At 42.7% G+C, this 26506-nt stretch overlaps 1 protein-coding gene across 2 annotated transcripts in view; it reads right to left on the bottom strand.

Moving 5' to 3' along the window:
* RRAS2 (RAS related 2) overlaps window positions 1-26506 on the bottom strand; it is a 42333-nt gene that overhangs the window by 11920 nt on the left and 3907 nt on the right. Inside the window, exon 1 of one of the 2 annotated variants that reach the window (XM_086894380.1) lies at window positions 16369-16548. The exons of the other annotated variant lie outside the window; for it this stretch is intronic. The gene's annotated coding sequence lies outside the window, so the exon portion shown is untranslated. Of the gene's footprint in view, window positions 1-16368; window positions 16549-26506 lie in introns of those variants that run through there. 2 annotated transcript variants of the gene reach the window in all.

Below are 26506 nucleotides of genomic sequence, written 5' to 3' on the forward strand. Positions count from 1 at the left end.
AATTTCTGGGAAGTACCAGGACTTTATCAGTTGTTTCTAGAATTCTCTAGCAGTTTTAGGACAATTTCTAGCAAAGGTTCTACTCAGCACAAGTGGCACTTAGCTCGTTAGCTGAATGAAGCTTGTTGGAACATCCTTGTTCCCAGGATTTCTCTCCTGGTTTTAACGACTTTAAGCACTCTCATCCTCCAGAAAGACAACCCCTGAAAGCAGAATAAGCCATGAAGTGCCTGTGTCACCCATGGCCTAAGCACAAGGCTCCACCAGACACTGCCAGGCTGCTGCATATCACCCACACTGAGGAGCAAAGTACGTTCTAGTGCGTTTCTCTAGAGACTGCGTGATCTGGTATTGAATACTGGCTTAGCAACAGCTTCAGAAGACAGGTTTAGAATTCAAAGGATGAAGTTTTAGCTTGCATGCAGTCATAGTAAAGTTCACTCCATCTAAAACTAAAGCAATCACACTGGCATAACAAATCTGAACCCTGATCAAATTCCTTCCCATCTCTGCCCTCAGCAGGCACCCAGTGCACAATTTGTGCAGAACTGCAGGAGTACCACCTGTGTACATTATTCAGTTCTGTAAACCAGTAAGGAATTAGGAATGTTTTGAATCCAGATATTGTCTCCTAGGAAGAAAAAAAAAAAGAAGGGGGCTTTGCTAAAGCACTTTTCCCATCAAACAAACTTAAAGATACCAACAAGACAACACTCTACTCGCCTAAACTTACTGGAATCAAGTTAACAGATATCATGGTTGGGAAAACAAAACAAAAAAAAAGGGGGGGTGGGGGTGGGGAGGAAGAGCTGAAATCACAGCACTCGCCTACTAACCTTCTCCAGACATACCACTGTCAGTGCAGAACAGAGTTAACTATATTTGGAGATAATTCATGTGGCTGTATTTGCCCTTGTCCAGTTCCAGTTAGGAGCTGCTCCTGAGGACAGCCTGCAGGATGCTGTCCTGACCCAGCACCCAGCTGACCCCACCACTTGCACATGTCCACACCAGGCTCCTGGTTTAGCAGCAGGGACAGGGGTTCCCCAGCAGAGCTCATGGACAGAGCTTCGGCTGCCTTCGTGGGAGAAACACATCACCAGCTGCAGCACACTCAGCCAGCTGTGGCTGCTGTATATAACCTGTGCTCACACACACACACAACCATCATGCAGATGGAGTTTGTACAGGTTGCTGATGATGTGTTTATTTAGATCTGGCACCACACTAAAAACCTGCTGCCCCCCAGAGCACAGACCCTGAGCAGCTCCTTTGCATTTCAAGTAGACATCAGTGTTCTCTCATTGGCACCCAGGCCAAACCCTGCTACAACCCCACCCACACCAATCAAAACAAACAAAAAAACCCCAAACAAACCCTCTTCCACTAAAAATAATCCCACTGAACCAACAGGCATGGGATCCTAAACGCAACACACAGCCCAAGTACCTATCTATAGGCAGCAGAACCTTCACCTCAGAACAAGAAGCTCTTTCAACTGCAAGTCATCCCTTTACCTTGCTTCCCTTTATGATTTAAAGAGGAAAAAATTCAGCCTTCAAAACTGTTCTCATCTCTTCTCTTGCCTCTATCCATGACTCGAAACATGCCATCCAGGAGCTTAAGAAGACACTTTGAGGAATGAATTTACATGAAGTGTAAATAAGGTCTCAACTCTTCTATGGCTTCTAACAAACACTGAAAGATGGATGAAAAATTTATGTGAACATACAGATGTATATATGAAATAATTTACAGAATCTGACTTTAAAAGGATGATCACAAGGAAGGGAATTAAAGTCCTATGTTTCATTAAAGAAACAGAAAGTGGTATTTATTAAAAAGCATTAAGTGACTAAACCATGGAAGATAAAGCCTGCACTCTAAAATTACTCCCTATCCCTCTCCAGCTTTCGTTTCTCCATTCTGCAGAATTCAAAGTTACTGTCTGAACCTTTACATCTACAAAATGGTAAAGGATAGCAGCTTTTAAATAAAAAGGAGAATTTGGAATAGATTTATTTTACTCTCATGTATCAGTGTTAGTAGAACACCTAAAGCAGCAAGTTTATATCCAGCAAGGGCAATATTTTTCACTAAGAGTTCAGAAAAAGAAATCCATAATGATCTCAGACATATTCTTCTTATTTTCCTCATTATCTGTCCAAGGGCCAACAACTACAGCATGTTCTGTAATCTGCAGGGCATTTCTGTGAGTCCCTCCACCCTTTTTAGCTTGTTTCTTTTAATTAAAAAAAAACCAAATCCAACTATGCACAAAGCAAGAGTGCAAGACTAGGTACAGAGACAGGGAACGTGGTTCCTCCCTCAAAAAGGGAAATAAGATTAAGCTGTCCTGATCCAGCATCAGCCACATGTCAGATTCAGAATGAGCAGATGCCACAGCTCCCCCATGTAACAATCGCTCTTACAAGTATTTTCTTCCCTCCCATGGAGCTGCACTGCCAAATCTGCTGTCACAGAGAGGACTACAGGAGAGGTTTGCAAGGCAATTAGTGCTGTGGTTTACCTCCAGGCACTGGACAAGGCTTATGTGCCTGAAACAGCTGCTGGTTTTGAAGGAGTCTTCCCAAATTGCACTGGGACTATGTGCTGCAGGAAACACAACCACCACAGCTCGCAGGCCTTACCCAGCCCCGGCTGGCTCCCAAAACTTAGATGTAGCAGACACAGTATTTATCAATTTGAGCAGAAACCGACCTTCCTGCTGCTGTTAAGGCAGTGTTTAAAGCATTGAGGCGTGGCAGAGCATATCCTGGAGCATTCCATGAGGCCATCCCTTCGCTCCCGAATGGCGTCCGGGCAAGGTGCCTGCACACCCAGCAAGCCCAGGACCCCACACAGGCATAAATCCTATAAAAATAACTTTGTCAGGGTCAAGGAGTTTGTGGCAGAACTGCTTAAAAGCCTCACAGGAGCGCAATTCCAGCAGACACAAACCACTGACAACCTACTGGTTCCACGCTGATGCCAAATCCAGACAAATGAGAGGAGCAAGCACCACATCCCACAGTGCTGGAATACCCAGGCCTGCCTACTGCTGTTTTATGAAAGCTGTCAGTGCAAGCCCCAACACCTCAGAGCAGCCACCCTGCCAAGCTACAGCAGCCCCAGGAAGCTACAGCAGGAGGCTGGGATGAGAGCTGGCACCACGGAACAGGCGGCACAGCTCGCCAGGGCGGCCTGATCCAGCCCAGGTGTCGGGGAAATATCAGAGAAACTCCATTTCTTGTAGGAGCAGTTGGGTTTCTCTGACAAATCCAAAGAGCCACGACTCATTCAGCTGGCTCCACTGCAGTTGGCCAGTGTCTGCAGGAAATAATTAGAAGCAGTTAAATTTCTTCTAAGGAGATAGTAACTTGAACAAGCTCTCCTGTTACACCACTCCCTTAATCACCAGCAAAATCAAAGCTCTTTCCACCCGTCTCCTAGAAGGGAAATGAGAAGTTGAGCCCAGCAGTCTCATCAGCCATTCAATTTATCCAGAATATTATGCAACAGGTTTTCTAGGTTTTCTCTTTCTAGGACTGCTGAGGCAATCAAGTCCAGAGAAGGGAAAGCCCGCTGCCAAGGATGTTTGCAAAGGGGAAAAAAACCAAAAGAACATAAAAATCCCCATCCCCACGCTACCTACATCACTTCTAGATGGGCAACCCACCACTAAAATCCCTTCTTATCTACACTCCTTGTCTTAAAATGCATTTCAGAAGATCTCCTGACCTTCACAGGAGTTTCTACTTGCAGTGCATGGAAACAATGACACTATACAGAACACTGCTCTAGCAATCTTTGTTTTAGGCAACAGCAGTCCCTAAATCATTATTTCAATCACTCAAGTCATTTGATAAGGAGAAGATATGAATACCTGCTCTTAAGTTTATCATCTTCCTCCATTTATATGTTGCCTTTAACATACATAGAGAAATTCCTCCATTAGTTTACAAGCTTGAGTCCCACTCCATAAATAAATAAAAATGACTAAGTAAAGACCTCTTTGATGGAAAACCTCAGTGCCAATTCACGGCTCTTCTGCATCTCTTCACATTTACCCTTCATAAAGTAATCAACAGTCCACAAACCGAAAAGCCAAGAGATAACTTTCTTTTTCACTTTTGTGTTTTAGGGTGGGAGAAAAGTAGGATGTTGTTGACAGGAAGCTGCTCTAAGCTGCAGTCCAGAGGCTGGCTCTGGACTTCACTCTTCCCTTTCTCTTTACACCAAGCTCGAAGGCCATGCAAGGGAAGGCAGCCCAGCACAGCGAGAGCACACCACTACAAGTTAAAGGAGAGGTACATGCCAAAATATATATTCATCCTTGCTGTCTCTATAATCTCCATCTGTATTTACTAAACATACACACAATGTTTCAAAGAGCCACTGGTTGCTTATTTAAATTTTTTCCACATGTTTTAAGTTTTTGGTTCAAACCCAGTAAAGGCAAGGAAATAGAAGGGTTTCCACCCTCCAGCTACAGTTAGAGACCAGCTCTGGATTTAAATAAGCATCTGCAATTGAAGCACTGCAAATAGCCAAAAAAATCCTCCCTAGATATATTTTTTATGCTAGAACTTAAAACAAACATGTGTAGCATCCACCAATGCTTCAACTTTAGACTTGAACATACTCCCAAATGCCTGGAATAGATGATCCCAAGACATTCCTGTGCAGTGCTCCTTGTCAGAGTATTTCTTCTGGCAATCTCTCCTTTGCCTGTCTTTTACACTCTCATCTCTTCCCTAGGTTTTACCTCATTTCCCCTGCAATTGACCCATTCAACCAGTACGAAGCCAAATTCATCCCCTGCACTGCCCAGGTCTCCACCATGGGCATACAGCAAACACCAACATCAGCTGCAGCCTTATCACACAGCACACTGATCACATCAGAAATATTTAACCCAGAAAAAGACAGAAACCTAAGTTCTCTTCATTTAAATGAGTATTTCTAGCATTCGTTCCAAGCCAAAGACAAAGCCAGTGCCATTGGTGAAGGCCAGAGCTCCAGTTCCACGGCCAGTTTGTAGGGCCACAAGTGGACAGCTTTCTCTTTGAGGTACTTGGCTACACCACAAAAGCCTCCTCAGACCATGAATTAAGATCTAAATGACTGACTGCACAGCTCAGTTTGGAACTTCCATTGTTTTCCCACCCATGAAATCTCACAGCCTCTGCCTTCAACTCTTGTACCTAAGAGTGGCAGAGCAGTCAAGTGACCCCAGTGACACATTGTGCCCTCCTCCAGGTTGCAAAGGAGGTGAGAGACCATTTCGAAGAGTTCTAATCTATGCTCCTGTGTCTGGAGGAGCAAGCAAACAGGTTCTGTGTCACCACAGGCAAGTTCCTAGAGGATGGGTGACACTGACCTGTCACTTTGCTGCCCTGGTCCAGAGCTAACCTGCCCAGCGGGAGGGGTCATCAGGCAAAGCAGCAGCTCAGGGCCTCAGCACCTCAAGGGACTAAAAGAACCTCTTTTCACAGCACATGAGCTCCTTTAGAGCACACGAGTTGGCTGGCTAGAAAACAAGGAAAACATGAAGTGAAAAAAACCTTAACTGACTTCTAGAAGCAAACATAAACCCAGACTACATTCCAGAATAAAGGAACAGACCGAGCAGAACACACAAATTTAGCATTTTGCAGAGCCCCAAGCATTTGGGTCACAGAGAAACCCAAACACACTAAAAGCACAACACTAATCAGAGAGTCTCTGAGGAGCTTGTTCTAATAGCAAACATAAACCTCTCCAGGAGCAGGTGGCTCCCTAGGACCCAGTATTTCCAGACAGGTTTAATTGGCTGGGGCTGGAAAAGCAGGAGGTGGATGCTGTTGGGGCTGATGACACAAAGTGCCACCTCTGCAAAGGTTTTGTGCCAGAAGAGGACTGCAGGAGGTACCCACAGCAACCCAGCAGCATTTCAAACACAAATGTTCAGGCATAAACAGCTACACTTTACAGAATGAGGGCAAACATTTTGGTGTGGAATGTTGAGAGAATAGGAGACCAATGGTCTAGAATCATCCTGATAAAGACCAGAGTAACAAAATAATGATTAGAACACTGCCTCATGCTACAAAAGGCTAAGTGTGTCATCATCCAATCATCCCATATTCCTACAAATCTTTAAGATGTTCTTTTAATTCTACAAATAGTAAGAGCACCCATTCCTTTCTTCCAAGAAATATAAATTAAAAGATAGTCAAGATTGCTTGCAAGTAATCAATGATGCTTCCCTCAATTTGCACTACTTCCCAGTGCTCTAATGTGTACTGTCAGCGTTGTTATGGCTATCCAGGGAAACAGATGTCATTTGTAACTTCAATTACTGCCATTTCCCAGTGATGTGAAACGCTTAATTTCATGAAGAGAGAAAACTGAGGCACAAAGAGAGAAGAGGATTAAGCTGAAGGAAGCTCTAGTGAAAGAAAGATGACATGAGACATGTACAAGCTAAGCCCTGTCACAGCACAGCTGGCCTGGACAAAGTGAATCTGACCATAACACAAATCCAATTCAGACAGCCCAGTTCATGCCTGAACGTGTCCCCAGGTAAGCTACAGGGACCCTCAGCCATCCCCATCCAAGCTGAGCAGCAAGCACACCCCTGGCCAGGAAGCTGGGCAGGGAGAGAGATCTCTGCCAATAGATATGAAACCCAGGAGCTTTTGAACTGGGTCTTTAAGTGAGCTCTGAATAATAAATGAGGCTGTGGTCTCATCAGCACCTGGAACACAACTTGTCTCCCCACCCACCACTGGCATGCTACAAAGCCCTTTGCAAATTCATACACAAGTTGAAAATTTTAATTTGTTCCTGAAAAAATAGCAACACATACATAAAATACCAAACTTTATGATTAAGTACATGCTTAATCAAACATTAATGGCTCTACTAAAGAAGAAAATCATCATAATGGAAAATGCAAAGTTGTTGTGTAAGCCATGGCAGCCTTAGAGTACATCCATTAGATTGCTCTCCTGCCAACATACAGGTCAAAGACAGTAAGATACAGAAAAAAAAACCTGACTTGGTTAAGTAGAGGTAAGTCTCCTTAATTTTTTTATGCAATGCAAGGATTGTCAAAAGCTGTGCTTAGCCTGGAAACACTAAAAGTGTGAGTCCTGCTACACAGCCACATACTCTTCTGCCCCTCTCCCTCCATGGACACTGATAACTGTGGGAGCACATCAGGAAAAGAAAACTCCCAAGAAAACTGTGTTCAGTGCACAAGCATATTTAATGCACATAGCTAAATGTACCATGGCATTCTACATAGGCTTTGTTCTGCTCACTACCCAGAACACCTAATAACAAAACTAGTTTTTACATCCCTCACAGGTGTGGGGAAAGATGAGCTAGGATGGGGAGGTGGGGGGCAGGGGGGAAAGTGTATGGAGGGTAAAGTGTCCTCAATTTGAATGTTAAAACATAAATCTCTCTATGCACCTTTAATTTTTGCATTTCCTAAATGAACACTTGGATTTTGTATTCATAAACACACTCATATCCAGTGATATTTCTCCAGATGGCTGTATGCTAGGAAATTTCAGATTTCATCCCCAGTTAAGCAGGAGTGACTTGTGTGACAGATTCAAGAGCCAGGTTGGTTCTGGAGCATCAACTGATACTGCAGTCACGTAGTACACCAAGACTCAGGAATACAAAAGACTGAAATCAAACTGACTTTTGTGCACTGACAGGGAACATCCATCAGCTCTTACACATCTCAACACGCCTAAAAAACTGTCTGCTATTCTTTTCCCTTCCCCTAACTGCTATTTAAATAAAGCAGCTTTGCCTTCTCCAGCCCCACCCTTTTTTTCTCCCTCAAACCTGGCACCTAAGGCATGGCTGGCAAAATAACTTGGGTTTACAGGTAGAAATCTGGAGTGTAACTGCTAAATAGATAATTACAAGATCCAGTGGGGGAGAAAAAATAAACCCAGATACAGTAGATTTGCCTGGGGAAAAGAAAGTGTCTTTGCCACTTTGACTAAGACAGCCTTTCAGGGCACGTTCAAATCACAGAGGTTTCAAGAATAATCATTAAAACTATTTTTCTGAAAAGTTATGTGCCCTTTTGCTAACACACTGCCAAGCTTAAACACACCATCAGATACCAGTACAGCCTCAATTTGATAACCTTAAATGCCTTTACCAATCTAAAGGATTTTATGGTTCAAATTATGTATGTGGGCTACGTGAACATAATGTAAAGTACATCATACTGATGAGACTAGGTTTTCTTTTCATATATATTTTTCAATGCACGTGAACATCTTTTAAAATACTAAGTTCCATAAAAAACAGCAGATTGATACTTTTTAAAGACAGCTTTCACCTTTTAAACTCAAACTGAATCTGCACTGTGCTTAGGTCTCCTTTCAGTTTCCAGCTTACAGCTCTCCCCACAGAACAGCACCTTGGCATTAACAGCCTGTGAACATTTCCCTCCAGTTTGTAATCCTCAAATATCTCAAAATCAAATCACACCAAACACCAGGCACACTCACTCAGAGACCTGCTTTAGGCAATATGTGCACTAAACTTTGGCCTCTTGAGTACTTCCTAGTGGTGTTTTCATTGCTCAAGATCAGAGAGGGTGCACTTTCACTGTCTGGGAAGACTTTGTGAAGCCTTCAGTGACTGCCCTGTAATGCCAGTAAGCACCTACAGAATTCTTTGAAGGCAGCCCTGCAATTTCTCAAGTTGAAACATGTCTGACTGTAAAGCACATTCTATACTGCAAGCATAGTTGGGTCTTGATTTAATTTCTTTTCATTTTTGCTTCACAGTAAGTATGTGCAGGAACAATGAACACACCAGGTATTTCTTCTTCCTCATCTTAACCACTCATAACTCAAGGAAGAAAAAGACACTGTCTTTTCATCTATAAAGTTTTATCATGTTCAGATAGTTTGAAAACTAACAGCTCACACAAGCTCTTCATGATGAACTCAAGTTTTTTTCTCAAGAAAGCAGTAGCATTTTTTTAAAAGTACATATCTGATTTTAGGACTGTGTAAAACCAGATAATGGGGACTACAGCTGTAAGAGAAAAAGTAAGGTTGCTTCAAAAATCCCCTGGTGAGGCAAAAGTCATAGAATACTTTTTCTCATGCACATGAAATCATTAGAACACCACAAGATATACAGTGTAATTAAGAGATTTTGGTTTACAAGCTAAGTACAGTAAGTGGAGAAGACTTAGAGTCAATTAAAACCTCACTTCACTTCTGTAACTTGGAAGTAATCACAGTCAGCAACAGACTTCAGGTTGGTTTAGGGCATTTCCAGTCTATTAACAAAGAAGCCACCTCATCACTCTGATGAACTTGGACTTTTCAGATTGTCTAGCTTAGGTTACGGACATTTGGAGCCAGACAATTACATTAATTAAATTAATTAAAGTAAGAAGTTTTTCTAGGCCAATGAGTCAGTAGCACAAAGCTGCACTCCAGCAACTCTAACCCCTATTTCACATTTTAAGTACTTGAAAATGTCTGATCCCTGGGACTCCACAGCGAGCTAAGATCAAAACTCTTTGAAGTTAACACCTTTCTTATTCTGGTGGGTTCACCAGAAAGAGTCAGGAAGAAAGCCTGAGGAAGGTAAATCCTCCACCTTCTTCCTCTGAAACATTTGTTTAACATGGAGATACAATCAGGTTGACTAGCCCACTAAACCCAGAGCCCACAGCTTTCTAGAATGAGTCAAGCTGGGATTAAATATTTCTAGGCTAGAATTTCATTCTACAATTAAACTACAGCAACTTCCTAGTGAAAGAGGAAGGTTTTGCCATCCCCAGTTCTGACATTCCACTGTAATTCCCCGCTGCCTTCAGGATGATTGAATCCTGATTGCCACAAAGTCCAAATTGCCACATAAAAATTATAAAAATCCCTCACCCAAATAAATACCAGCCATGCAAACCACATTTAAATGTCCAGACACCTTAACAAAGTTCACATAATATCACCAAGAGACGCCTTTTGACCCAACTTTAATATATACAACTACTTTATTGATACACAATTTGCTCAAATATATAAATGCCAAAAGGGACTGAACCCAAAGAATGAAAGCTTCCAGAAGTTTTCATCATACCACTTGTTCTGCTGGGAAACAAAAACATCGAAATTACTCTTTCAGACCCAGTAACACATTTTTATTTACACTGCCAGGTCACTGTAGACATTGATAGAAATGCACTAGCTCCTGTCCTGTAGGGTTTCTTCTATTACCAGTAAATTCCATGGAATTTTTGAACACCAGCTTGGACAATATCCAACATAATAACACTTAGTTTCATTACCAAAGTCTGGAGTGCTTTATTTTTCAAAGATTTGTTGACTGATCATTAAAATCTAATTATTTAGGAAAAAGCTATAAAATAGCACTTATATCTAATAAGAACTATTGCTTCAAGAAGATAAGCAGAGCTTATTTGCCCAAATTACATATTTATTCAACTCCAACCTTTTGGCCTTAGATTAGACTGTCTAGACTAATTTTGCAGACTACAGACAATTACTATTATCTTTAAGTTTGGAAAGTGTCATAACCAGAAGTGTCAGGAATGCTGAAATTACAGTTGTGTAAGTGTTATTTAGCCATCTATTTTCATTAGCAAGGCTAATAATTACTAGCTTTCCCCCCAGATCCTCACCCAACTCAGTAAAACACATAGCAGTTATCCTGGAGCATGACAGTTCTAAATGATAATGAAATAATTGGTTGCCTACCCATGAAATAATGGACTCCTTCAAAGTGTGTTAATCTTTCAGGAGTGCCAGCATCAGAGGCACTCCTGGTGCATATATCACAATTGTAAAACGTGCTGCAAAATTAATTAAAATAAAAACACACTGGGTAACTTTCCTTCAGAAAAGGGTGTCTCAACAGCTTGAAGGTGGCAAGCTGCCAACCAGAAATTCATGCTAAAAACTCCAACAGCAATAAAGCACTAAACACACACTTCTAACACATCAATTGCTGAAGTTTTCCACACACCACAGTGACAGGGCATGAAAGCCACACCAAGCCAGGCTGAATAACCCAAGGGGTCCCATGCTGGAGGCTCAGCAGCTCAGCGCACCCAGGGGTTTTTTTGCACATCCATATCAGTCATCAATCACACTGTATTCTAAGATGAAAATGTTCTTTCCTCCACCTGAAATCATTTCTCAGAAGTTTGTGACTAAGCAGCAAAACCTCAGAAAGAAGGAGAATTTGCTGGTCAATAGGTGTTTTTTTCCATGCGATCTGTACTTGCAGATTTGGCTGCTCTGAGCCTGGCCAGCACACGGGCTCCCACGGGGACCAGGGAGCAGAACAAAGCACTCCACTCACTCCCAAATCAGCAAAAAGCTCCATAACCTTCATGTCCCCCTCTGCCAAGTGGAGTTTTTCAAGAGATTCAAATTTCAGCACCTGATTTTTAACCCAGACACATCAAGGAGAAGCACTCAGAAACACACTTTGGGATTTAGAGCCAAACAACAAAAAGCTGAAGAGCATTTTTTATCGTGGCTCTAACATAAGGTGTCAGGTTAACCCACCTAATTGTGAGAGTGAAAAGGAAGGAAGGGGATCTCTTCCAAGGCAGGGCAGGCTGCATAAGCCTTTTCACGCTCGGGACAGCGCGTCCAGACCTTCCTGGCACACAAGCCTTTGTTCTGTCCGACTGCTTGGGCACCGTGTTCAACAGATGCAATTCTGACAGATGGGAAGAAAAAGAGCCCAGACCTAGCCATTGTAAACTGCACTTAGCAAAGCAATGTGGTCACTCCACCTTTGGAGCAAGATGGAGAAATCCTACCCCATGTGAGCAGGGAGATACCCAACATGGATATTTCAGGGATGCAGGCTGACCTGAGATCATGATGTCAGAAAGCACAAGCACATTAAGCACATCTGTAGTCTCACTGATGTGGACACTACTGCTTCAGAAATAATTGTCCAAAATTACTATCACTATCCTCAAAATTCCAGGTTTCTGGAAGAAGAAAAGCTTAGAAATCAAGTACATAGGTGCAAGAGGCTGCAGTGTGGACTAGTGTAACTGAAACAAAGTTTCAGCTGGACAATCCACTTCAAAAAAAAAAGCAATACAGGGTATTTTCCATCACAGATACCAGGGAAGTACAGTGCTTTCCTTTCCAACCTAATCAGTGCTTGCAGAGAAGTTTAATCTTAATGTCCTTGAAGAATGCCTTCATAGTCTCTCTCACTACCAGCAGCAGCAGATTTCAAGATCAAAGGTTATTACTCCTTCCCATCTGACAACAGCGTGATTCAGCCTGGTTTTCTCATCAAGTGGCTAAGGCACAGGACAGCCCATGAGGATTGTTTACAACAGTCTATGTAGCACTTCATTTCTGACTTTTCAGAAGCTAAGCCATGTCTACTGGAACTTCCACATTACAGGCAGACAGCTGAAGCTCTTAGAAGAAACACATGAGGTAAAAGAGAAAGTTTTATCCTAAATATAAATAAAAACAACAAGGAAACCCAAACCACCAGACTCATGTTTGGGAAGACAGAATTTATGGCTCCACTCCATGTTTTGCATCAGCATCCCACAAGACAACCCAAACATGCTGTCCTGCAGCATCTCCAGACCCTGCACCTCAGTGGCACAAGGTTACTCAGTGAGATCACTGAAATCAGCACATTTGCAGAGTGACACATGAAGCTTATGTACAGCCCTAGCATTGTCTGTGCACCTCCTTCAGAATCCACACTCACTTATACTCAGCTGAAGAGTATCAAACGGGCTGGTACCTATTTTTCCTGAGTTGTTTTACACTGTGCATCAGAATCAACATCAGAATTACAGAACAAGCAAGGGGCAGAAGCTTTCTGGGCAGAAGATGCATGGATGGCCATCCTTTTGTTCCACCAAGCAAGCACCACCCCAGCAGCACGGCAGACGCAAAACCAAATCGTTCACAACTGGAATATTCACTAGGGAGCTTGACAGAGGCAAGTTCTTGAGTAGCACCATCCTCCCAGTTAGTCAAGACTTTAAAAGCACAATGTGACCAATATTGTCACAACTCACATATAGGGAAATGTGCACACAGCCCAATTCCAGGAACCAAAAGCTACTGAGTGGTTTGACCATTGCTGACCCTGACACGAGCACAATTTCATTGCACAGAACTGGTTATATGTACTGTCTTGCTAAATTAGCTTGTTAGCAGATCTACAGGGGAAAGGAAGAGAACCTAAAGCCCCAGTAAGCAGAATTAAAATGCTCTTAAGCAGTGCCAGAATTTCCAGCCTCAGCAACTTCAGATTTTGAAGTGTCAAATGGAAACACATTTATGTCCTCAAATTTTATTAAAAATGCTTTTACCCTCAGTAGTCAGTCTACATATTTAAGAAAGCAACGATTTCCATCTAAAAAAAACCCTTATTTACCAGCAAAACATTTGGTTGTACTAAAACCAACCACAGTGTTTCTTCCCCTTCGCCTGTGCACCTGCGGGTGTGGTACCACTCTTAGTCAGCATCACCCCGCTCACAGGGCAGGGAAACACGTAGAAATCTCAGAGGGAGTTTAATTTTTACTATGAAATATCACAGACACCACCTGGAATAGAAAAAGATAGCGATAACTAACATTACTTAGTATCTATGGCATTGATGTTAATGAGGGATGAGAGCTGGATGAGGCACCTTGTGCCGTGGTCTGAGTAACATGGTTGTGAGTCAAAGGTTGGACCTGTTGATCTCAGAGGTCTTTCCCAGCCTAACTGATTCTGTGATTGTTAGATGAGTATTTCCCACGACTTTTTGAGTTGGAGGACCTACTCAGCTGGATGTCAGTCCTGGCTTTTGTACTTTTAGAGCACGTATGTCTTAAAAGCAACGTGATATCTCAGTGAGAATGCAATTAACCCTGAACCACATGTTCTTATAACTAAAGCAAAAAAGCCAAACAGCTGCTGTAAGGGACCCTTGTCATTCCATTAAAACCCAGAGACACAGCACACTCAAGATGCATGTTGGGAGACCTGGTCTAATGTGAAGATCTACTTCATGCCACAAACTAGTTTTATGCGCAAACACCTACTTTCACGTTTCAGAAAGCCACATCTGTGACGAACCACATCAAGAAACTGCAAGCAAACATTCAGCTGAGGCACTACACAATCAAACACCACACACAGTCAACAAATGTTTTTACAGTATGGCCATTTATGGTAGCAGTAAAGAAGGCAAATAAAAGATTGGAGCAGCTTCAGGCTGAGCACCATCGCTTCCCATAGTGCAGCAGATTCTAAGTAACAGATTAAAACCATGATTTGTATCAAACACCACACCTACAGGCAATGCAACCTTATTTCACGAATTCACAGTTTGAGCTAGCAAGTATTTTCTAGAGTCACACAGACCTTAGGATCACTGAAAATCTGTTTAGTATTTTCCTCCCTAACAATCTATTTAGCAGTACATGAGAGCAAGTTCCAAAACAGTTCTCTACCCATGCGCGAGTGAAGTTCCTCCAAAGGGAAGAAGAGTTTAAAGATCAAATTAAGAGCCAACACTTCCCATTCAGAAGCACACGAACTGCTGAAGGGAAACAGTGCCTAATTTCCTTCCAGAGCTGGATGCTCAGGCTGAACCTGAGCTCCCCAGTGGAGACCTTTTCTCACGAAACAATGGGCATTGTAATTCCCTGTTTGAAGCAGGAGTGCTCCATACACTGACCCAGCCACACATGCTGTGACAGAGAGAGTCATTCTCCACCCTTGGTTCTGTCTTCTAAAGCTTGTAAACACAGCTTTCCTTAAGTAACTGGGCAAGCAGATTAATACAGCAAACAAGGCTTTAACATCAAAATGCTCCTCCTACAGTACAGCAGCAAACCCTGTGAAAATTATTAAATGCATCTACAGAACACGAGGGCATCATGAGCATGCAAATCTCCACTGGATCAGAAACTATCCACACTCTTCCCTCACTCTTCACCTGATCCTCATACTAAAAACCTCTGGGACACCATCTATGCTGCAGGCACACAAATCCTGACAAGATGGTATCTCCACAGTATGGCCTTTGCTGGAATCCCAAGGCTTAGCAGACCAACCATCAACAGAAAGGAAAGACCTCTGGCTGAGGGATCTTGGATCTGTCACGTCCTTTGCTTCAGGGAAATGTCCCATCCCAACCAGAAGAGGACAGAAGCACCATCAGACTACACACAATACATCTCAGCTCAGTTCAGGTAAACCAACTATTTTTCTCATCCTTTTCCAAAACTGTAACTTTATGTGCTTATTTAAACATATTTGAGCCCAGTTTTCTGTTGCCATTTCCTAAGAGCTAAATCTTTGGAGTCACCCAGGTAGGTCCACACAAACCTTCAAAAACAACTCTTGAAACAAATTTCACTTGAGCAGAATAAATTCTTCCCTCCCTCTCCTTCTGCTCCTGTTCTGAATAAGACAATCTAGTGTTTTAGCAGGCTTTCAAGTTTTAAGGGAAAATAAGGAAGGCATACCACTGAAAATGCAAAGAATTTATTTTTCTACTACAGCATACTCACACTGACCAGTTTATCATCACCTCCTTATGAAGACTGGGAGGCTTTGGGATTTTTAGATTGTTGAAGGTGTGAACTTAAAAACTAAGGGTTCAAATTCAGCTACTTCAGTTCAGTAAGAGCAATAGTTGAGATCTGCTCGGGGGGTTTCCAGCAAGGTAATTTCCCTTCTGCCCCGTGTGCACTCATTCTTACAAAGAATTTGCATAAGTTCTCAAATAAACTTGTTTTCTAAACCTACAAGCCAGCCTGCACAGAGCAGCCAAACCACATGATTTTTACTTCATTTGCATTAGAAGATACAGGCTGACTTCTCTATGCATTTTTACAGACATCAGTTGAGGAGAAAAGCATTATTATCTGGAAAACACAGGTGCACATCAGAGGAATACAGGTCATGAAAAGCACTGGTAAATATATTGTCTAAACCATGTACAAGGATGATCAAAGGCAAGGACAAGGGCTGATGAAAAATAATCTGATCATGCTAGTTGTATTTCTCCACTTCAGACAAGCAGGTTCCACTAGCAGCTGCTATCTTTCCCTCTGATTTTATGACTACCAACTTGTAACAAATCTTCAGGGAAGCTTCCTTCTTCAGGACAGACACTGTGAACAGCCACTACCACAAAAGTAACTCTAATTTATTTATTACTAAAATATTTTGACTTTGAAAACCACATTAGACCAATATCCTTCAGGCATATAGCAAGCTCAGAAAAGAGGGTACTTTCACAGATTCCACAAACAGCACTGAAAACATTTGATTTCTCCACAGTTTAGAACCAACTTACAAGGAAGATCCTTTTTGTGGCTGCTCTTACTCACTTTTTAGGCTTCTCCAAAGCAATCCCTCCTTTCCTCACTTAATTTCTGGAGGCCACAATCCTGCAGAGGCTGATTCTGGAGTGCAGAAGGGACAGCACAAGAAGGCCTTGCTACCCCACACAAAGAGGAAGAAGAAAGCAACCCAAAAGCTTCTGCAGCATGAAATGCAGCAATTACAAAATCCACAAACAAAAACATTAGAAACAAACAATATTCAAGTTGTTCTCTCTGCAAGCAAGTTCAGACTGACAGGAAATGAGTAGCTAACAAGTAAATTACCCAAGCCCAGTTCAGAAGCAGGGAACTCATATCAAACCAACCAGACTCACTACATGTCACAGTCCTTCTGTACTAACTCTTAACTCCAACCTCTGCTAACCTGCTACTAACAGGTTAATAGCATGTGAAAAAGGGGCTTTACCATACATCTAGTAGGGAAAAGAGCTTAAAACATCCTGCCCTGAAGGCAAGAACATACCCCATCACCTAAAGCCACTTGTTTTCATTAGGAAATTGATCTACAGAGCAACATCTAAATTCAAATTGCAACATGCAACGGCCTTCCCTGGTCTGACGGGCACACATAATAAAGTATTGCCTCAAATAAGTAGGGAACATTATTATTTGATTGCTTTCTTGAGCAAAGAGCTCCTGCAAATCTTTCATTTAAAGGTATAAAGAGGCAGCAGTACAGCAAATGCCATCTTAAAATGTGTGAGCAGTATGCAAAGACCTTCAATTTGTTTACTTTCAGAAGGCAGCTTTAGAACGCACGGGGTTTAATCAGAGGGTTGTTTTTTGGGTTTTTTTTGTTAGTTTAAAAAAAAACCAAAAACCTTACTGCTATTTCCGCTCCCATATTCTACCAAGTAGAGATCTTGTGGTTAAGGCATTCAGTGAAGAGAAAACAGAGCGTGGAATGCACAGGCAGACAACCCACTGCACCAAAAACCACAGGAAAGCACATTAGTTTCTCTCCATTTTTATAGATTAGAAACAGGTTCTTCAACTTCTTCACACTTAGAATAATGGACTATTCAGATTTGCAGTGATCACAGGTGAACCCCCCCGACAGGCAGTCCCTCAGTGGGGCAAGCAGAAGCCCTTCAGAAGCCCTTATCTTCTCCTATAGCTTAACTTGGATGTAGCAGAGTGTGAACATCCCTCTGATCTCAGCCTTAGCACCACACAGCCCTGCCAGCCTTTAACAGGCAGCAAAGCTGATGTTAGTTACAAAGACAGGCTGGATGCCACCAATTAAAGGCAAGTAGTTTCTCCTTTCAGCTTTCTTCCAGCATTAGAAAGTATTTTAATTTAAGTCATAAGTCTTAGAAGACTCATTTCCTGTGCATGTGTTAAACTCAACCTTTCATAATGACCAAAACTCAAAGCTGCCTGGAGGGACCGTATGTGTTACAAACATGTGGAACAGAATCAAAGCCCACTAAAGCATTGCTAGTTTTCATACATTATATATATATATATATATGTATGTATGTATTTTATTTTTTTTTTAACCAGGAAAGCAGAGCTATGACAAAGTCCTCTTCAAGTAAGTTTTGGCACTGACAGTCTACATGCTTCAGGGTTTAGGAAATGACCGTCAGATCCTGAAGACATAAAAACAAATCTGGGGATATCTTCCTGGGAATGGCAGTGACAGCCCAGTGCTGGGAGAGCAGGCAGCAGTTCCTTTGCAAAAATCCACACTTCAAAGCACAGGCTGGAAGCTGACAGAAGTCAGTGCTCCAGTTTGGAGATGTTCTGTCAGCAATAACAGAACATGGGGTTTTGTCCAGGAGAATCAAGGAGCATGAGTCCCCTTCCCTCTATCTATCATGTCTTTTCTGGACTGAGGAGAGACAATCCATTCAAGGAAGAAGTTACAACAAGATGAATAACTAGGTGAACAGTGCTAGGCAGTCACAGTAGCATCTCATAACTCCTAGCACAGGGGAAAAGCTGAGATACTTTTCAATTTCTCACGCTACTCAATTGGCATGGGATTAACTCACGTACAAAACAGCTACCTAAAGTACATGTGCTGCAGGGAGTTTTTTGAGTTTTAACATAAGCTGTTCAGCTGTTAGAAAACCTAGCCTCAATTATCTAGTCTGATGCAAGTGGCTGCAGTTTAAATTATTCATCTTCTGAAATCACCCTGAACAAATTCTTCCAGATCACCCCCTTGCCTCATGCAGGCAGGCATCCAGTATCTTTTTCAGGAGATCAGCTCAAGAGATGCAGGGCTTTTGTTTATTTTCTTCAAAGCATTTGTAAATGGAAGACATGCACAGAAGATAGAATTTCAAGGTGCAATTTTAGCTCTTAAACTACAAGAAAAAAAATTAGAAAAAAACAAAACAAAACTCAAACCTTGAGCAAAATCCCCAAATCAACTGGATTTTTAAACCCCAGTTTCAACAAACAGACACCCAGATCAGCACAGACCAGATTATTTTCAAAATCTGCTCTAAGTGAACAATTTTATTATCAGTTTCCTTTTTTGGGAGAGGACCTCTGGCATGTCAGTAGAAATATTCAAGCCCTCCCACAAAACAAGTCAAAGCAGCTAAGGAGGAGGGGAAGCCACTATTAAAAATGTGTGGAATGTAACCTACACGGCAGAGGCAGATAATGGGACAAGGAAGTTGACTACTTCAGATCTGAGGCTCTTTTCCCATTCAGTCCCACCAACAGAGACACTGGGCAACTTCAAATTTACAAACGCTAGTGAATTTTATCAACTTTTGTAGGATATGTGACTAAAAACAGTTAAACAGACAAAAATAATCTGTCAAATGCTTCAGTTACCTGATAGACACTATATCCATTCCAATGGGTGCAAAAACTTCCAGACAGCTAAAGGAAAACATGTCTTTAGCTACTTCAAAAGCTGTGCTTGAAAGTGTCTTTTTTAAATTCAAAGAACTTGAGATGTCTGCAGTATTATATTTGAGCGTGCTGCTCCAGCAAGGCAGAAACAAAGCAGAAGCTCTGTGTGAGACAAAACATTTTCTATAGTTAGTAGATTTAGGTCACAGATACAGGAATTCAGAAATGCTTCAGGTTTGAAACATCCTTGATGAAAGTAAAGTACTCTGTTTGAAACGTCTCCTTGCACTAAGTGATGTTCTCAGGACAGACCAAGAGCAAACCCATCACTGGGCAGTCTCAGTGGCCTGAGATGTGCAGGCTCCTGCAGCAGCTGCATCAGCCAGAAGACCACAACACCTGAAAAACTTCAGAGCTGCCTTGACATTATCAGCTGAACCTGAAAGAAACCAACCTGCCTGCTCCACCAGCTGCTCTGACACGGTCTGACCCCCCAGACTTCAGCTGAACACCCTCTGCTCCCAGAACAGGACTCACTCGTCAGGATTACACACAGGGGGCATTTCACAACCCTCCCTATGCCCTCTGCAAGAGCAGCAACCCCCCTTGGGTCTCAGCCTGCCCCCAGAGCGGGTTAACCTCCCCCCATTGCACAAGGCTGCAGTTGTACGTGCACCATCTTCCGTGGTTAACCTGCTGCAGAAGCTGCTGCCTGTCCCACCCAGCCTGCCTGCACAAAGCCCTCACCATGGCTCTGCTGGTCCCCATGAGCTACAGAGAATCCTTCCAGTTCTACCTGGACACTTGTGATTCTGGGATTCTTCCTACAGCATCACCCCGAGGCTGATGTGGGATGACAGAGCAAGTTACAAACCATGTAATTGCCAGAAGCATCTTAAATTACATTACGACAGAAGGCCTGGTTTTTATGTAAAATTTAATGGTAAAATCATGCTCAAGAAGTTAGAGAGAGCAGCCTGACTCCCTTCTGATGATTTCTTGATGATTCAGGAGTGCCCCCAGAGGATTAAAACTCCTGAATTCCAGGTATGGCATACAGCTTAAACACGCAGTTTTTGCAGCAATCAAACCAGAAAAGAGCTTTATGGTTTAGCACTCCTTCACTTGGTAGCATCACTTGTACAACATAAAATAATACTGTCCCAACAGCTAGAGAAGTAGTTAAACCGACTCTAAAGAGCTGGAAGCCAAAGCTAAGTGGACAACAGCACTGTGGCTTGGTGACAACCTGTTAAGAGCCAGCAATAAAAGCAGCAAGGCAGGATACTCAAAGTGGCTGGTCCACTGGATGGCACAGACAGAACAATTTATTTCCAGAAACACGAAAACCCCACCACAAACGTCCCTCTCAAGGCCCCTACAGAGACAGAAATCAGATTATCTCCACATTTTAACAGGTCTCCTTCAAATACTCTCACATGGTATGACAAGGCACAGCTGCTTAACTTTGCTGATGTGCTAAGAAAGATTTTGGCCTCACAGGCTCACTTTCAAATTGGAGGGTCTGGAAAATGTTCATCATGGCATACACCCATCAGAAAAAAGCTTGGTCCAACACTACAGGAGTGGTGCTGAGCACAGGAGGATATCACCTCCATCCATTATACTTTGAGAATTCCCATTCTTTCCATTCAGGATGCAAACCTGCTTCACAAGGAGGGGGAACGTCAGTTCAAGGAAAAATCAAAGTACGGGAAATCAAAGTGACACAGCACGTATGGGCACATCTTGGAAAGCTCTCAGGATGTGGTCAAGTTTCAGTAACATAGCTGGGGGTCTGAGAGAAGGCAGGAGAATAGGATGCAAAGGCAAAGATGCTGTGTTTTCTGGAGGACTTCAAAGACAAGCTGCCAGGAAAAAAAAACCAACATAAGCAGCAACTGAAATTGCAAGGCAAAGTTAAAATATACTCATTATTGCATTCTCAGTAATACTGGGTCGTGCAAAGCCAGAATCCATTTAAATACATCACCATTACTTTATTGGGTTTTGCTAATGAAGGCTTGTTAGTGTGAGCTACTAGAGGAAAACACTGTATGCACATATACAAGTACATTATAGACTGCTACCTTTCTACATGATCATAAAGCACCTTCTTAAAGGGAGGGAGAAACACAGAAATATTATGAACACACAGTTAAGTAACTCCCTACCTCAAGCAGTGCATATTACTGTAATCCCACTTATTTTCCCTGCATAGAACAAGTCCAATATAACAGAAGAAATTTAGTAGATCATTTTTCTACCCAAAGATGCCAGATTTTTCACACAGATTTATCACTGGCATCCTACCATTTCATGGTCTACTTACCACATATGAAGCAAAACACTCAGATTTGCTTGCAGGTTTATGGATTTATGTCCGCTTAAATGAGGAATACTGAAGATGCTCTGCAATATGAGCTGGGTTGTTAGTTTTGTCAGGAAAACTCAAAATGGTAACGAGAGTGATTTTACAAATTTCTTTTCCTAGGAAATATAACTGGTGACTCAACATATTATATCACTACAGTTACAGAATACCCTGAACAGGACTGGAAAAACAATTTGCTGGTAAGTTGTGTGGAAGCTCAAGTTTATTTTCTGGCTTAGAAGACTTGAGGAAAGTGACACATTTGGTAGTTATTAATGTGTGTGCCCACAGCTAACCTGCTGAGAAATAATGCTTCTCCTAGGTCCCCTGAATAAAGATTTCTGTGGAGTACTTTGCTTGTGAGTGTTATACCAATTTTTTTTCTTCAACTGCACCATTTTTATGTGTCAGTGCTAACATCTAGTTAATTATTAAAGCAATGCTGGTCCCAGCAGCCAGCACTTTATGCTATCTTTAATGGTGCCCTTCTGCATACATTCCTATCGCCTGAACTCATTCCTATCTGGATTCACCAAAAACTCCACTTCACTTTCTGCTCACAACCGAGAAGCTGGTGCAGGGCTGGTTAAATGAGCTCGACTGCCAGATGAAGTTGTTTGCAGAGCTGCACAGTGAACCAGACAGGGTAACTGATCCCGGGTAAAAACATTCCCTGGTTATTTTTAACTCCGATGGCTTGCGGAGTTTCGGTGCACTGGAGGGAGTAAATAGCTGTAATGGCAAACTGCTGTGGCAGCAGGGGGACCTTCTGAACGTTTTTCCTTACTTGTAGTACTAGCTTATCAAATTAAACCCTCAATTACAGCAAAGCCCTGTTTCTTCAGGCTTGAAGAACAAAAACATTTCCCCAGCCTTGTGCCTGCCCAGTGTCAGTCCCTTTTAAAAAGCAAACAATCAACTTGCCCTCGCTTTCAAGGCCCTCCAGCTCCCCATCTGCACCAGCACAGCTCTCGTGGTCACATATGCAGCCCTCACTTGCCAACTGCAGTTCTGGGGAGCTCCACACAAGCCTCTTCCAGAGGTACCTTCTCCTCTTTAGTCTCTCTGTGAGATTTAGCACATGTATGTTACAGAGATTCACCGTGAGCTCCATCATCCAACTGGATTTCCCCCTGTAAGCAGAGTCTGTGGCATTTAGCCCTCACTCAGTCAGGTTTGAGACTCTGCCCAAGTTCTCCATCTCCTTTCTCTTTCCAGCAGCAGATCAGAATCCCTGACCTCGCTGCAACAACAGCCCTTGCACACAATGCTTGATTAGTCTCAAGATCAAGCACTTCAAACGTGAATATGTGACCTTCTTTAGCTTAACCATGAACAGTCCATGACACAGTAGTCCAGACAACCCCCTTAAAAACACCCTAGTAAGAGCAAGCAATCTACAGAAAAGTGATTTCAACCTCAGCAAAGCTCCATCCAGAAGCACCAGTGTACCATGAGCTTCACACGCTGGGATGTGACCAGCTTAAGTATAAGCATGGTGAAGAAAAGAAAAGGCAAAGCAAACATCCCTTGTTTGCTATCTCCTTTAAGTAATTAAGCTCTAAAGAGAGGAAAGACCTGTTCCCATTAAGTGCCCTACAGGCTATCCCAAACCCAGGCTGCAACCACACTTGAGCCAAGAAGAGAAGATAAAAAAGAGATGAGAAAAAAAGTTGTTCACTCAGAGCACATCTCCATAAAAAAGGATACAGTTCAGGGTGAACAGAAAGGGCCTCGCTCACTGCCCAGACAGAAATCATTCACTTGGGATCTAACTACAAGTTTGTAGTAGCAGGCTACCACTGCTGTCTCTCAGAATTTCAAAACAGAACTCCAGCAGCTTTGTACGACAAACCCCTTGCAGGCCAGCATTGCCTAAGTGCATTATTTGCAATTAAACTTTTCAATCTGGCTCCCTCCTACTCCTCACAGTAAGAGTTTGTCTTGGTTGTTCAAAGTTACATCCAGAAGTCTTTGGACGTGCCCTGTGCAGAACAAGTTTAAAAACAAAATAAATAAAAAGTGCCAATTACAGGCATGATCTCTGTTTTAATGTTGATTTTACATACTTCTTGAACTAGAAGAAGAAGTGGTGCACTGATCTGGTTCCATTTTCCTTTAACAGTGCCTTGTGCCCATAACTGAAGACAAGACTACCAAACCGGCGCAGCTAAGCCACCTGAATTGTTGGAACGAAGGGAGAAGTTCTCTGCTTGTGTCACACCAGTCTAGACCTGCAGACTGACTAATTTGGGAAGGTCTGCAGCAAGCCTAGCTTCCTACCAGCCAGCCAGAAGTCTGTAGCATTCCACTTCACGAAGCTGGTATTTATCTTGGGATGCCTCAAGGAGTTCAGTCACAGCATTTCCAGCGCCGGGAATGCTCTCGGTAAGTGCGAACAGGTTGCACAAGGTATAAAAACACGAGCCATTTAGGCCCTTCCCAACTCTTGGAATATAAGGGCCCTACTTATAAGAGCCACCCTCCAGCACCACTACTGAGCCCTGGAATTCAGAGCTCCAGCCAAAACCAGAGGCAGGAGCCTCTCCCTCTAGTACGGGAAGGAGGCGCAGGGCTGGAGGCCAGCGGCTGCCTATTCATCCCCGGGAGGGCAAAGGGCATGCCAGGCACTAATCTGGGAAACTGTGCCAGCACTCCTTGTGCAAGTGGCAGTAGGAGACGACCTGATAACCAAAAGGTACGTCAATATTTACTCGCTATACAAGCAACCGCTGCTAGGAGCTAAGGCACAGAAAGGCGCTTTCGGACTGCCACGTGGGTTAAGTTATCCCACAGGAATTTCACTTTGGAAAAGGATTTGCAAATCGCTCAAAACCAGAACGGTGAGTATCTCAAAACTTAAGCCCTTTTTTTATGCCAGCTTTTGAACCCAGCTCAGCTCTACCCGGCGAGCGCACCGGTGCAAGGCGTGACTGCTGCCTAACAGGATTCAATGTGCCACTGCTGGCTGTGCTGGAACGCTCAGACACAGCCTGAGGTTTCCTGCTTGCCTGCAAGGCAAGCCTGAAGTCACCTACCACGTCCCCAGGCTGTAGATGTGTAACCAGAGCGAGCCCAGACTTTTGCTTGGTAGCAGTGCTGCAGGAAGCGAGGAGCCGAGCGGTTCAAGTTTCACAAGAGGGGCGACAAGCAGCCCTTATTATTCCAGGTGACTGCATCACAACTCCCTTGTTTTGATTAGGATTTTTATTTCCCACCTTTAACCTCTACAGATGTCAACAATCAGTTGCTCCCAAACTGTATTTTGTCACCTCGAGTCACGGTAAGGAGGCCCCAGCTTTATCTCAGTGTGAGCATACCAGTCCCAGCGCAGCCCTGCGTGAATCCGCAGCCTGGAATCCCTGGCATTTAATTCCTTTAATTTGCTTCTGCGCTTACTCCAAGAGCATTTTTTGACGGTCAGAGAGGGTTAGTCAGACTATCCAGAAACTGTGGAGGGATTTGCACATCCCAAGCCCAGCAGAGGGAAGTGGGGCACCAAGACATCAGGGTCTGTCAAACACCCAGCACGCCGGCTCCAACACCAGCTGCACGTTCAGTTGTTGCTTTTCAATCTACTTTACTACTCTATTTTGGAGCTTGGAATTCATATATAGAGCATAAAATTCAGAACAAGCCATTTTGTTGCCCAACAGCTATTTCAGAGATAAAAGACACTTTGAGATAACCCACCTTTGGGTTTATTGCTAGTTAATGAGAACAGTCTTGTAAAAGCAGCAGCTCGGAAAAGGAAAGGGAAAAAGGGAAAAAAGCCTGAACAACTGCTCACCCATCCATCCATGCCTGCTTTCAGACAAAGTATCTGATGTTAAAATTCAAGAGTCAAAAATCTACATCCAACTCATTTAACTCACTAGTGAGTGGAACAGTAAGCTCAGCTCCAATCAGAATTTGTTACAGACACTTTAAGAGCAGTAGGAAAAGTATTTTCTTTTACAAACTTGGCAGTAAGATTTGAGCTTGTAAATACAGCATGAAATCAATAAACAAACAAACAAAAAAAAGCCCCAAACACTGAAGCCCTACACAGATTTTGTATTGTGTTAAGTGTTCTAGCAGTTTCAAACATGTTCATGCACTACCACAGGTAACATTAAGCTGATTGACAAACTGAGCTCAACTCAGCCACACTGAATTACATCCATTCAATACCATCTCAAGGGTCTAGGGACATTTATTAACTAATACATTCAAACAAGTCACCCAAGCCTACTCAGCATGCAAAACTATACAAGTCATTGTCACAAAACAAAAGGCATAGTTTTACAAAAAGGAAAAAACCACCAGGACAAATAAATTTATCAATTCTGATCAAAAATAGACAGTATTTTGCACAGCAGGCTTGAAAGAATACAATATGAGTGGCTTTCTTGCTGCATACTGCTAAAACTAGCTACGTATCATTCGGTTTTGCAAATAAAAACCCCAAAAAAACCATGAAGTAAATGGCAACTGCAGGATAAAAAAAAAAAATAAAAAAAATCAGAGGGTGATTAGGTAGTTGCTAGGCTGTATTCCCTTTGAGCAAGGAAACCTGAATATTACAAAGGGCTGAGTTACAAGGGAATGTGGGGTATTTTGTGACAGACCTCTGCATGACAGCTGGAGGAAAGCTATTGTGGCAACAGCTGTGTGCTCTGCACAGCTCATACTCCCAAATACCTCAGCCTGCTAAGAGGCCAGTTAACTGGCTGCAATGCATTTTAAAAGTTTTCTGCCTCTTGGGATGTGAGCATGATGGATTATTTGTGTATGTTTTCAATAACAGAAGGAATGCTTAGTTCTACCACTTAGACTTTTACAAAATGCTGTGGTGTAACGCTGAGCTATCATTCACTGCTGCTTTCCTGGAGTTTGTAGCTGCAACATCCCAT

This window comes from Cyanistes caeruleus, chromosome 6, assembly GCF_971803275.1.
Source record: "Cyanistes caeruleus chromosome 6, bCyaCae1.hap1.1, whole genome shotgun sequence".
NCBI lineage: Eukaryota > Metazoa > Chordata > Aves > Passeriformes > Paridae > Cyanistes > Cyanistes caeruleus.